At 43.9% G+C, this 13,647-nt stretch overlaps 1 long non-coding RNA gene across 1 annotated transcript; it reads right to left on the bottom strand.

Annotated features, from left to right (window-relative positions):
- Positions 1 to 321: 321 nt before the first annotated feature.
- LOC122707052 lies at positions 322 to 11,995 on the bottom strand. The gene is made up of 2 exons (XR_006344591.1): positions 11,233 to 11,995; positions 322 to 8,565 (listed from the first exon to the last, which is right to left on the bottom strand). It is a non-coding gene; the product is annotated as an uncharacterized LOC122707052 (long non-coding RNA).
- Positions 11,996 to 13,647: the final 1,652 nt, after the last annotated feature.

Below are 13,647 nucleotides of genomic sequence, written 5' to 3'. Positions count from 1 at the left end.
AATGCTTGGAGTGAGGTTTAAATTATGATTGTTTTACAGGTTACTTAATTATTTACTAAGAAAATCCAAAAGAAGAAACTGAAAAGCTTGTAAAACGAAATGCCTTTACATCAAAATCTGTACCCTATAAACAAGATGTCACCTTACTTTTAAAGGTCCACGAGTCATTCAAAAAATTGATAAAAGAAGGCACAAAGAAGACATCCATAAATTCTCAAAGTAGAAATTTGTGTGTCCACATTCTCTAACCACAATAAAATAAGATCATAATTTAATAAGAAAGTATAAGCAACAATAAAGCCCAAATAAAGTAGAAAATAATTTAAAAAGTAAGCTCCATTTTTGCATATTTTATTCAGATAATCATTTCTTCTAAGAACAAGAAGAAATGAAAAGCATTAATTATAAGAAATTTAAAGCATAATTACAAATATTTTAAAATTTTGAAAAGGCTACATATTAACACTTATCACATGCAATCAAAATTGCAACTAGAGGCAAATTCATATTATGAAATGCTTTCATTATTAAAGAAGAATAACAGAAAGGACATATGAACAGGTCCACAGAATAAGGAAACCAGAAGGCAGGAGTCCATAAGGATAAAGGCAGATATTGGTGAATTTGAACACACACACAAAAAAGTTAAATTGACAAATTATTCCAAGAAATGATTCCTTGAAAAATCTCTAAAATAGACACTCCCATAAGCTCATCTAATGAAAAAAGAGATAAAGTACACATGTCCAAAATTAAGAATGATAAAGACAATATAGAAATAAATTTTATTATACAAATACTACTTATAATTCTACATTAAGAAGTATTTACATCTCAAAAAATAGATTATTTTCTAGGATTAATATTAGCTTTAAAAGAATCACAGCGCACTCACTATGTGCCATACTCAATGCGAGATACTTTATCTCTTTAATTCTTACAGTGGCCCTCTTGGCTTCAGGCTCTTATTATCCATTTAACAAGTGCACAAACTAAGAATTAGGGAGAAGACATAGTTTTCCTGAGGTCACATGAGAAATGAGAGAGCAAGAATTTGAACCCAAGTTGTCCGATTCCAGTGCCTGCACATGTAAACACTAAGCTATATTAGAAAAAGAAGCAAACAATCTAAAGATTTAGGAAATCTAAAGTATCCAATCAATACAGAAGAAATAGAAAAAGTTGCCAGAATTATCCCATGAGAGTTATATAGCTAAGTTTTTTCAAGTTTTCCATGAAATAGATCATTTAAATGATGTCTATATGGTACAGAATACAGAAAAAGATGGAATGTTCCCTAATTCACTTTACAAAGCTAGCATAACTTTGATGTCAAATGACCAAAACTTTAATTCCAAATACTAGCAGACCAAATCATGAAGTATATTAAAAGAACAATAAATGAAAACCAGGTAGAATTTGATCCAAAAATGTTTCAAGGTTATGAAACATTATTATAATTCATTTCATCAACAGATCAATGGAGAAAAACAATACAAGTATATCTACAGATATCAAAAAAGTATTTCAGAAAATTCTAATCCATTCCTGATTTACACATACATGAAGTAGATAATTAATTAGCATTATAAAAAACATACAGCCTTAAAACGTACCTGTTATCATACTTTACATGAACCAGAAATGAGACAAAGATTTGTTATCAACAATTTAATGTTTTGGAAGATCTAGACAATACTATAAGACAAGAAAGAAAAATAAAACAGATAAAATATTTTCAATTTTTTTCTATAATTGTATAGATATGTATGACACTTTACCTAGAAATTCCAAAACATTCAACTGAAAACTTGTAGAACATATGAGAAAATTCAATGAGATAGACAATAACAATAGATACATAATCTCTTCCCTACATACCAGTATAACCAGTTAGAAAATACAAGAAAAATTCACAACAGAAGCAATACTTAGTTCCTTGAAATAAACTTAATAACAAATTATGAATTTGTCAAATTTGACAAATTGTGACTGTATATTGTAAACTATAAAAGATGCAAAGCCCAAGTGTCAAAACATACCAATTCTCTTTAATTTATAATTTTATAAAATGTCACATAAAATCTATAAGGAATGTTTTTAACTTCACAATATCACTAAAATTCGCCTGGAAAAATAACAGGTGAGACTAATCAAGAAAATCTTGAAAAATAAGAGTGAAGGAAGACTACTTCTATCAAATAATAATACATATTTTAACAATATGATCTAGTATAACAGAGCAATACTAGGATAAGAGTAGACGAATTAATGTCATATTAGAAAGCCACAATGAGAAACAAAAACTATAAAAGTATCTAGCATGTGGTAAATTCAATCTACCACATGCTATCTAACATCTAGCATGTGGAAATGGAGCAAAAGTTGTTTCTTACAATGATTCAGTTAAAGGATTAAAGAGTCAATATAAAGAAGAAATCACAAAAGAACTAGAAAAAAATAAAAATGACTAAATATACGAGCCTGGGGTAGGGAATTTCTTTCTAAGTAAGAAGTAACTATAAGAAAAAATTAGTGAAAGATTTTTCAGAAAATGAAATTTTAAAATAAAAAGTTAAATGCTCCATGAACAAAATGGAATGGTAAATGAAAAATGGGGGGGGGGGGGGCAGGATATTGGTAATATAGGATGGAAAAAGTTACTATTCTTACTTTGAAAGGTATTAATAAAATAAAAATAAAAGATACAACAGTAGAGAAAGATGGGTAAATGAATTTACAGTTCAGCATAGTGAATAGCATATAGATATCCACCAGCCTTTGCTCTTGAAGCTGCGCTAAATGAAAGTGAAGAGATTTTGATCTTGAGCATGAGTACACAGGACAAAGACAAGACAGTAGGAGATTCGGAACTGATTCAGAGTGGAAACCCTGGACCGGCAGTGAGGAGACCTGAAATAAAGGCCAGTGTATTCAACAGAGCCCACAGAAGTCTTCAGGAACCTCCAGGAAAGTCTAGGCCTAAATAAGATCAATTGACTAAAAGTCTGTTAAAGAAGAGACAGAGCCCCCAATCTTCACCCATTAGGCAAAGCCTTCCCTACCCCTGAGAGAAGCCTGAAGAGGTATTACATGCAGAGAGCAACGCAGAGGTGACTAGAGCAGAGATGCACGCACTGCTGAGGGCAAGAGCCCTAAATTCAAAAGAGAAAGAAGGCAAAGCTTTGTAAGTCGGATGTTGAGACCACTCAGTCTTCCTTCACAAACCTCACAGAGCGCCAGCAACTAGTAAAATTCTAGATCAGAAACTTTTGGATCATCCAATCAGTCTAAAAGAAAAAGACATAAAAATGCTGAAACCTGGGGTTCCGCAATACAAAGACCAATTACCTCTCTCTACAGTAAACGCCATAGTTTACAAGATCCAACCACATACTGAGAGCTTCCAAATAGCTCTTTAGTTTATCTGGATGTATGCATTGTATATATGTATCAATATCAGCTATACCTATATATCTATCTATACAAATAGAGAGTTGAGAAAGAATCTGAAATGAAAGTTAGACACTGACACACACAGAAGGAAAAAAAGAAAAAAAAAAAAAAGCTTGGAGACTCTTTAAGAGAAAGACAATTTCAAAAACTATTATTAATATTTTTAGAAATACCAAAGAAGCAATTGCATCCATGAAACAAAATTCAATAAAATAATACTTAGAGTGTAATAAAAACTCTTGAAAATCAGAGATTGCAGAAGTGAAAATAGACTGAAAGATGAAGACAGAGTAATTGCTCAGTGAGAACAAAGAGATGAAAGATATGAATATCAGAGGAAAAATACATGAAAAGCAGAGAACCTGTCAAAGAGATCCAACATACAAACAATATAAGTTCAAGAAAGGGAAAACAGATGGGAGGCCATTGTCCAAGGAATTGTCCAAGAAAAGGCCACAACTGAAAGACATAGGCTTTCAGATCAAAAGGGCCTGGCAAAACGGATGAATGTAGATCCACATCAAAATACACACACATGAAATTCAAAACACAATGAGAAAAGACTATAAGTTCCAGAAAGGGAGGGTAACAGAAGATCACATACAAGGGTTGGGAATCAGAAGTCTTCAGACTTCTGATCAATATCACTGGAAGTTAGAAGACAATTATGTATGCTTTTCAAATCTGAAGGGGAAAAAAGGTACCAACTAGAATTCTATACCAAGCCAAATCATCATCAGTGTGGACCAGTCATTATCCTTTTCTTATGCGAAAGATCTCCAAAAATTTACCTCCCATGGACCCTTTACCAGGGAACTGCTAGAGGATGCTCTCTAGCTATACAAGGGAATAAACAAAAAATGAGAATAACACAGGATTTACAAAACCAGGGATCCGACCAAGGAGAATCCCCAGGAAGAAATGAGGAAGTGATTCCACAATAAGGGGAGAAAGCCCAAAGATGAACCAATCTGGAACAAAAGAGGGAAGGAGGCTCCAGGAAGAGATGTCTTCAAAAAGATAAACACATTAAGTAAAAACAAAAAACACTAATGTGTTTGGATGTCATGAAAGGCTGGAGATAAATTTGGGATAAGTTCATTAATAACCAACCAAAGAGAGAAGGAAAAAAGAAAGATAAAACCAAAACAATTGTCAACTCCAGAGAAAACAAAAGCTGTAAGGAAAAGTAAACAATCATAGTGCTGTTGTTGTACTCTCAAATATTTACACTGTTATAATGTATAAAGACTGAATACTGATCAAACCAAAACTGAGCTAAATATATTAAAAGAAGGGGACAGACAGGTATTCCTGTGTGTCTTGAGGCCAAAGGTGAAAGAGTTAAATCTTCATTTTCTGTGGCTGAAAAATCAAGATAATGCCTAAGTCAAAAAAAATTTTTTTTGAGAACTAGAAAAATCAGAATGTTACTTAGAAAAATTGTTGTAAATGTCAAAAGAACCATTTAAAAGACTAAAAAGCTGTAGCTTAGGTGGAGTAGGATATGGATTTGGAGTGCAGAAAGATGCTTCTACAGAATCTTGTAAAGCTATTCAACTCTTAAAATGAAGCATATGCATGACTTTGACAAAAATAAAACTTAATGAAAGCTGAATAAAGTAAAGAAACTGAACTGGCAATTCAGCTACAGAGAACCAATAAAGATATGGGGAAATGTTCTTATCACAGTAATAAAAGAACTGAAAATGAGAAGAATGAAATTTGACAAATTGATGAATGCTAAAAACCTTGATAATTCCCAGAGAAAGTCACTTGTTAAATTAATTCTGAGAATGTAAATTGGTACAAAGTTCAAGGGGGGCAATTTGGCCATAAAATGCTCACACCTTTTGGCATGGCCACTCCACTCTTAAGAGTACAAATAAGAGACATGCGTGCAGATGAAAAAACAAAGCTATTCACTGAAACTTTTATCATCCAACTTTTAAAAATCATGTAAATATCTGACAAGAGTGTGTCAATTAAATCAATTATGATATAGTCATTTGCTAGGATACTAGGTAAAAAAAATTATAAGATAGGAAATTACTTAATGGCATAGGAAATGTTTAGGATGTATACTTAGGTGAAAAATTAGGATGGCTATGATGAACCCAATTAAAAATTTATGTACATATGTACACACACACACACACACACACACTCACTCACTCACTTTTGCAATTTATAGGTGAAACCAAAAGACCAGAAGCTGGTCTTCAAAATGCTGGCAGTGGTCATCTTTGAGTGATGAGACTAGGGTGAGTCCTGTTCTTCCTCTTGTTCTGTCCAGTGTTTTACAATAAAAGTGTTTCTTTTTCTAGAATTATTACATGTAATAAGTTTTACTTCTCAGCTTAGTGTCTTTTCTAGGAAAAGCTTACATGACTCCCCCTTCTTCATTCTCCACTACAGAAATGAAATTATCTGCATACTTTGTAAAAGAGATTCAGTGGGGGGCAAGGGTATGAAGGTAAGTCTGAGTCCTAAAAAGGACTCTGGTGTCCAGTCAGCTGCAAAGTGACCAATTGGGTGGGAACAGAGATGAAGGCCAGGTGTCTAGGGTCGGGCCCCTGCTGACCTCACCTCTTTGCCCTGGGTAACTTCTGAATGGCTTCACCCTCCACGCAGAGAAGCAGCTGCCAGAAATGGCCCCACCGTTACCTGCCACTGCTCCAGGTGGGCAGGGCGTGCCTTCGGGCCCCTCTGAGAACTGGATGTATGCCCCAGCTCTCCTAGGATCACCTCTAGTCTTTACCTTTTCTAGACCATGCCTGACCCTTAGTCACAGGCACACATGCCTCTTACAGTGTAACCCAGAAAAGCAGGACTCACCCAGTGAAGGAAGGGATCCACCCATCGGAATCACCCAGGGGAAGTCTTGTGCTTCGCCAACCGCACCTCCACGGGCTCCGGGCAGACAACCTTCCAAGACAAGAGGGCTGAGTCACAAAACCAAGTCCACCTGTGTGAGCGCATGTCTGACCACACCGCAGCGCCCATCCCCACAAGGGGTGCTGGGAAGGGCAAGGCCAGCCCTGGGGACACGGAGCTGGAGCTGAGCCACTCCCACCTTTGGGATGCTTCTAATCCAATGAGAAACGAGCAGCTACGGCATGAAACTCAGGGGTGTTGCACTCAGGGGTCTGGGTGTGAATGGGGGAAGGACGAGAAACTCAGGCTGGAAAATGGCAGAGGGGAGGGTGGAGAGTTTCAGCCAGCCTGGATGTTCCTCAAGGTAAACACAGGGGTCCATGTGACTGGCTGAGCCGATCAGCGCCCTCAGCCTTCCGCCCATCGAGGTAGCACTACTATTAGCATCACTGTCGTCATCCTTATATCCAGGGACACACAGAATTGGACTGATAACAGTCTTCAATCCCAATACCAGCCACCACTGGTCCACGAATGGCTCTTCCAGTTTATCCTCTTTATGTGACATTTTAAGAAGGTACTGCTCATTCATAAACGCCCCAGAGCGCCAACCCAGAGAAAGTGTCGTTTGCATCCCCCAGGGCTGGGTGGCCATTCTGTGCAGCCCCGGAGTCTCAGGGCTCCCCTGCAGCCCTGCTGCTGGAGGTGGATACCCCCCAGTCCTGGATTTGGGAGATGTGCTCCGGCTCTCTACCTCTCACCCTGATCAGTTCTCGCTTCACGGTTCCTGACCTGAGAGCCTCAGCCTGGCTCTCCCTGCTGGGAAGGAAACGGGCTGGTCTCAACAACAGACCAGACCCAACCGAGCTTCTCCCGGGGGTCCTGGCAGCCAGTGTTTGGGGGCAAGTGAGCACCAAGTGGGCTCTGGGGTGGGGGGCGAGCTCCGGCAGACCCAGGGTGGCCCTGCACCAGCTCCCCTGATGGGCGGGGCCCTGTGATCCTTGTATTTTGAAATGAGCTGTTTGGGGTGACTCTTAGGAGCAGGAGGAGCATTTTCTAGATGCTTCTCTGCAGGGTTTTTATAACCCTTCTCTGCAGGTAACCAAAGTTACCGCACTGGTGGACTTGGCCAGGAACACTGGTTCAGTTCTTTCATTCTGACATTCAAACCGCAAGCCATGCTCTCAGGACACAAACCCTGGCATGAATGGAGATCAACCGCCTCCGATCCCACAGGTGGGAACAGCACACCAGGCTTGGTGCCCAGAGCACCTCCCCACTTGACTCTCAGCAGAGGTCGGGGGACAGTCGAGGCCACAGCAGGGACACATCTAAGCGGGCCCACCTTCCTCCCCTCCAGGCAGCCGCCAGCAGCTCCTGCTGACACCAGGGACGTGTGCCGGGGATGCGGCTCAGCCCCCACCAAGCTAGCGGACGCTCATTGTATCATGGTGAAAAAACACACAAGCTGGGAGATACCTTAAATCCGACTCTCTGCCACCCCATGGACTGTAGTTTACCAGGCTCCTCCGTCCATGAGATTCTCCAGGCAAGAACACTGGAGTGGGTTGCCATTTCCTTCTCTAGGGAATCTTCCCGACCCAGGGATTGAACCTGGGAGATGCCTTAGATCTGCGGGAAAAGAAAATAAAACCTGGCCCCCAAATTACAAGTGAGGCTCAAGGGCCTGGAAGGATACATGTGATGGGGTCAGGACTGCAGGGAGAGGGGGAGACAGATTTTCTCTCGCCCCAGTGGGCAAAAAGCTTGGTATTGTCCTCCTTGCTTCAATTTGCAGATGGGGAAACTGAGGCCAGGCTAGGCGGCCTCTGGCTACAACTGCAAGACTTGGGTGGTGAGAAGAAGGAAGCAACACCCCTGGGAGGGTCTCTGGGGGAGACCAAGGTTCCCAGCGAGCCTGGGAGACCAGGGGAGGGAAGATGTGAGGAGGAGGAGGCCAGTGGGGAGATTCCTTGCTGGAGGGAAAACGGACAGCACCACTTACGCTCAAGGGCAGGGACGGGAGGAGAACATGTGACACGGGAGCGCACACACTGCATGGGGCGGGGAGCTGCATGCAGGGGCCATGTGCTCCAGCCCGGGCACAGCTCTTCACGCTTTCAACATGCTGGCAGAATCAATGAATGAAATGTGACTTCCCTTTTACAGGTGACGGGCATGGGACTCGGAGAGGTCCGGTGACGTCCCCACAGACACACCTTGCTGTCCATCCTGGTAGAAAGAAGACGAAGTCAGAAGAGAACGAGACACAACAGAATCACCTGTCCACGGGGGCCAGTGTCCACTCAGCGAGGACTGTCAGCCCCCCCAGCGCTCATACACGTGTCCCACTGATTTCAGGACCAGCTCAAAGTCCCCTCCGGCTTCCGGAGGGTCTGAGGCCTCCACCGAAAGCTTGAAAGAAGAGCTGATGAGGCTGACCCAGCCTGCTCCAGTTTCATCAGAGAAGCAAAACCAAACCGCGGAATTCTGTCTTGCAAACCCTCAGCCTACTCAGTGACAGCTGAAGGTTTGTTTTCAATCTTCCCTTCCCTTCCTTGGGAGGAGGCCTCAGCGACCCCCACCAAACCAGACTCAGTTCTGGCCGGTGGCCACTGGGTTTCAAATTTTGAAATGGGCCTTTTGCAAAATATTCAGTTTCAAGCCCTTGGTCCGATTGCTTACATCCTGTCCAAACTTCCTGGGGGAGTGAGATTTATTTAAGAAAGGAATAAAATCCCCATGTTCAGGCCATTGAGTGAAAACACGTTCCATCCCAGGCAATTTCAAGGATTAAGGTTACACATCTCCTAATGAGTCGCAGGCAGAAGGCAAAGTGGACCTGGCTGGAAGAGCAGGGCTAGCCTCAGTCCTGAGGAGGTGCCAGTCCTTGGTGCGAAGGACCCCGATTCTCTGCCAGGGAGGTAATTTGCCCCCCAGCATGGCCTCACAATCATTCCTTTGTACATTCATTCATTCTTTCACTTCATCTGCATTCTTACTGTCGGATGAGCCAGACTGCACAGGCTCTGTACTGGACAGTGGGGGGATCCGAGGCACCCAACACTGAGCACGCCCAGTTGGGAAGCTCGAGGCTGGCTGGGAAGGCAGATGCCTAACCAGATCATGGCCAAGCAATAGGACAGGTTTCTGCACAGAAGTGATGTTCATGGCCATGCAGCAGCTCTGAGTGGGGCGGGCGGGGGAGGTGGTGGAGACTCATCCCACCTGGGGACGTAGGACAAGCCCTCCAGCGACTGAGCACTGTGGGGAGAGTGCAAAAGGATGAGCTTGTGCAAAGGCATGGAGAACCAGACGCATGCAGGCTCGGTGGGGAGGGGACTGGTCTGCTGGGCGGTGCACGAGGCCAGGGAGCACGTGGTAGGAGCTGCGGCTGGAGGACAAGGCATGAGGATCCTCGAGCATGAAGCCAAGGAGCTTGGACATCACCCTGAGGCTCTGGGAACTCATGAAAGGGCTCTACGGAGTGGGGGGCTCTTCTCCAGGCATTCTAGAAAGATGCATAGGGAGGAAGAGCAGTAGCCTGGACCAACATGGAGTGATAGAGACGAGAGGGGTGGATTCCTGGGCTCCTTGTAGAGATGCTGAAGGTGGGAGGGACTGGAGTCAGAGGCAGAGTGAGGGATGGGTTGGGGATGGTGAGTAAAACAACACCGGTGGTGCTGTAGAACATTCTAGCAATGTTAGTTAGCAACAGCTGGTGTCCCAGACAGCCATTTTGAGAAACTCAGTGGAATACAGTAGAGGAAAGAGAGAAGGGTCAACACATTTCATCCTTGCCTTGTCATTTGGCAACATACCTAAGAGAAGTACTTGAAAGTTGATGGGGCACAACACAGCCTGACACGCAACAGAGCCTTCCTTAATAAGTACGATGCTTGCATGAAGGTAGTGGTGGCTGGCTGGTCACACCTGCCCAGGAAATGACCGAGCAGCAGCTGCACAAACTCCAAAGTACACTGGTCTCTCTTTCCTCCAAGGATGACCAAAGACCCCACTGACCTGATTGATCCCGGGGAGCCAAAGCCATCGACCAGCTCTCTCCAAGGCTATAGCCTTGTCCTCCTGTCTCTCCCTGAACACGGGAGAGAAGCATGGGGGGCTTCTCATGACGGGCGATCAGTCCAGACGGCAGGTTCACAAAGCCCCAGGCACCTGGGCTTCATAGCAACTGCTCACACGTGTAATTAGGTAATTTGGAAAACCTACCTCCCACTCAAGACTGGACCCTCCACCAAAGCAGAGATGAGATACACCTCATTTCTTGCCATCCAGCTTCTTGCACCAAAGAAAGGGCCCAATATTTTTTGAGTACATGAAAGAACGAATGATTCATTCACCAAGCACTTCCGGATGCCCAGACCTTCTTCTGGGTGAGTGTGACACAAAACAAAGACCCCAAACTCAAGAAGGTCAAAGCCATTTAGGAGAAATTGGTAGTCCATAGTCAATGAGGCAATATGGGCTCTGTCAGCAGTATGGACAAAGGATGAATGAGTGAAAAAGGGCAAGTTTGGACACAGGGATGTGGACAGTGGGAGGAGAGTGCAGGGCATGGCGGGAGTGTGAGAGGCAGGGGACGTCTGTGTTAGGCTTCGAGGTGAGCTCAACTCATTTACCTGGGAACTCTGGGGAAATGAGGGAACCCAGCCCCAGGACTTGCACACACTTGCCAGTCAGATCTTAGACTCTAGCCCAAGGCCATCAGTGCTTATTGTCCTGCTCACCCTCAGCATTAGGAGGGTCCACCAGCTACCAGTATGGTCTGAACTCCTCTACAGACGGACTGGAGTTTAACCAGGTGGGAGAGAGTTGACCCAGAAGATTCAAATTTAGAGGCCCGGATGCCCAGGGTTAGGAAAGAGGATTCAACTCTACCTGTTCAATCTGCAGGAGAAAGGTCAGCGGTTTGGTCCAACATCAAATCTTGTGAGGGAGATGGCTATAGTCCAAGCCAGATGACCAAGCAGCATCATCAAGTCCAAAGGAAAGATGCGGCATGAGGAGCGGGAGATGGAATCCAGGGTCAGGAGCCGCTCAAGACAAGAGAGGAAGAGGAGTGGTCAGTGTTAGATAAACCACGGATACTGAACAAACAACTGCTGGAGGGAAGGAGAGGATGGGGGGGGGGGCGGTGGGTAGAGGGAGGGAGGGTGGATTTGGGGCAAATGCCCCAAATGGTGCAAAAGTGCGGTCAACTCACGGTTCTTGTTGTCTGTCCCTGGAAAAGGGCACATTATGCTGCCTGAAAGGTGAGTAGTCTGGGCTCATCCTAACTGGCATTCCTTAAAACCTCAGTTGAACTCTTTGCTCCTCTGGGACAGGGGAATATGGGTACCACATCCATTTGGGAGCTTTTAAATGAATGCAGGTGACACCATCTATTACAGCTGCTTAGTAACTTCTAAGGCATCTCTTCCCTCCCTGGTACCACATTATGTATAGGACGGGTATTATGTTAGGTAAGAAGAGCCTCATAAGCTTTTGTTAGATAAGGTTGGGCTTTCGAGGTGTCTGCTAGTGGTAAAGAATCTGCCTACCAGTGCAGGAGATGCAAGAGACTTGGGTTTGATCCCTGGGTCAGAAGATCCCCTGGAGGGAGGCATGGCAACCCACTCCAGTATTCTTGCCTGGAGCATCCCATGGACAGAGGAGCCTGGCAGGATTCAGTCCATGGGGCCACAAAGAACCGGACACAACTGTGCAACTGACCCCCCCCCACAACACACACACACACACAGACAAGATTAATTCTCAGGAAAATCCAGCCAGGGAGGTATCATTATCCTTGTCTAACAGGTGATGGTGAGGCTGGAGGTGCAGGGTGTTCCCCGTCTAACCCACTGTCCCACAGATGGAAAGCAGGAGGAAGCAGAGGAGTGGCCCCCCTCGCTAGAGGATCAAAAACAAGACTGTGTTATTTTCGACCTCCTGTCTTGGCAGAGGCCGGGGCAGCTTTCGGGAAGACCCAGGGCCTCCATTCCACCAGTCCGAGCCAACGTTGCCCAAGGATGGGCCAAGGTCCAGGGCAGTTGGAACTGCCAGGATCCTGTCTCACTGTCTGGCACTGGATGCAGGAAGCTGGACTTGAGGGAGAATTTGCACACGGGTGGGAGAATGCCGCGGACCATCTGACACACCGCCACCTCCCCGCGGAGTGGCTCCTGGCCATTCTCAGAAGGGCCATCCCATTTCCACAAAAGCACATGTATTTTTAGCTCTTCATTCATTCATTCAGCAGTAATTTACTGGGCGCCTCCTAGGCTCAGGCTGGGAAGGCTCAGGGGAGACAGAGAAGAATCTGACCCATTTCTTGGCTGTCGGTGCAAGTCAGCTTGGTGGAGACATGGAAACAAATGCTTGTGAGCGGAGGAGGATGGGTAGCACTGGGTATTGAGCATGTGCCCTGAGGCTGGGGTGTGGCTGCGTGGTCGGGGAAGGAAGCCCAGTGGGACCTGCTCCACTCACTGCCTCACACACGGGTCACTGACTTGCTCACTCATTTACTGATCTGTTCACTTATTCACTCTTCCATTCACAGAGCGCTCCATTTAGTCTTGGATGACATACTCATTCATTGAGTCATTTACTCACTCAATAATTATCCTTTCCCTCGATAACTCTAATATATGCATTCCCCCATCCATTTGCCTATTCACTCCCTCATTAATTTGTGCCATGCGTTGACTTATGTACTCATTAGTTAAATTATTCAACTTTGTCCTCTTTTTACTGACTTTATTCCCTCACTCATTTTTGACTTATTCGTCAATTAATTCATTTGGTTCCTCATCAACTCACTGGCATCCCCTCATTACTAACTTCTACTAAACCACTCATTGATAAACTTGTTCTGGAATCTATTTAGTAATTCACTCATCTTTCACTTATTGGACCATTGACCTACTAGTCTTTTGTTCATTCCCTCCTTGACCTATTTGTCACTCACCATCCACCTCTTGACAATTTTACCTACACAGAGACTCATCCACTCAAGAATGTAACATACACATATTGATTTACTCAGTGCATTATTAATTTATTCCCTCATTCTTATACTCCACATTTTCACTCAATTTTCCATTCGTTTGTTTACCCAAAAACTCATTCATTCACTAACTCACTACTTCATTCATTCATCATTTATACCCTTTATTCAACAACTCATTCAACAAATATATTATGAGTACTCTACATGCAGTGCATACGAGGAGTGCAATTCCTAGTGTCCTGGATCTTACAAACCAGGGATTCGGTCATTGGCTCAGGCATCTTCTCTTTTATAAAGCATCT

This window comes from Cervus elaphus, chromosome 13 (assembly GCF_910594005.1).
Source record: "Cervus elaphus chromosome 13, mCerEla1.1, whole genome shotgun sequence".
In the NCBI taxonomy this organism is placed as follows: domain Eukaryota; kingdom Metazoa; phylum Chordata; class Mammalia; order Artiodactyla; family Cervidae; genus Cervus; species Cervus elaphus.
Note: the sequence above shows the minus strand (reverse complement) of the source record. Positions and strands in the feature narration are given on the sequence as shown.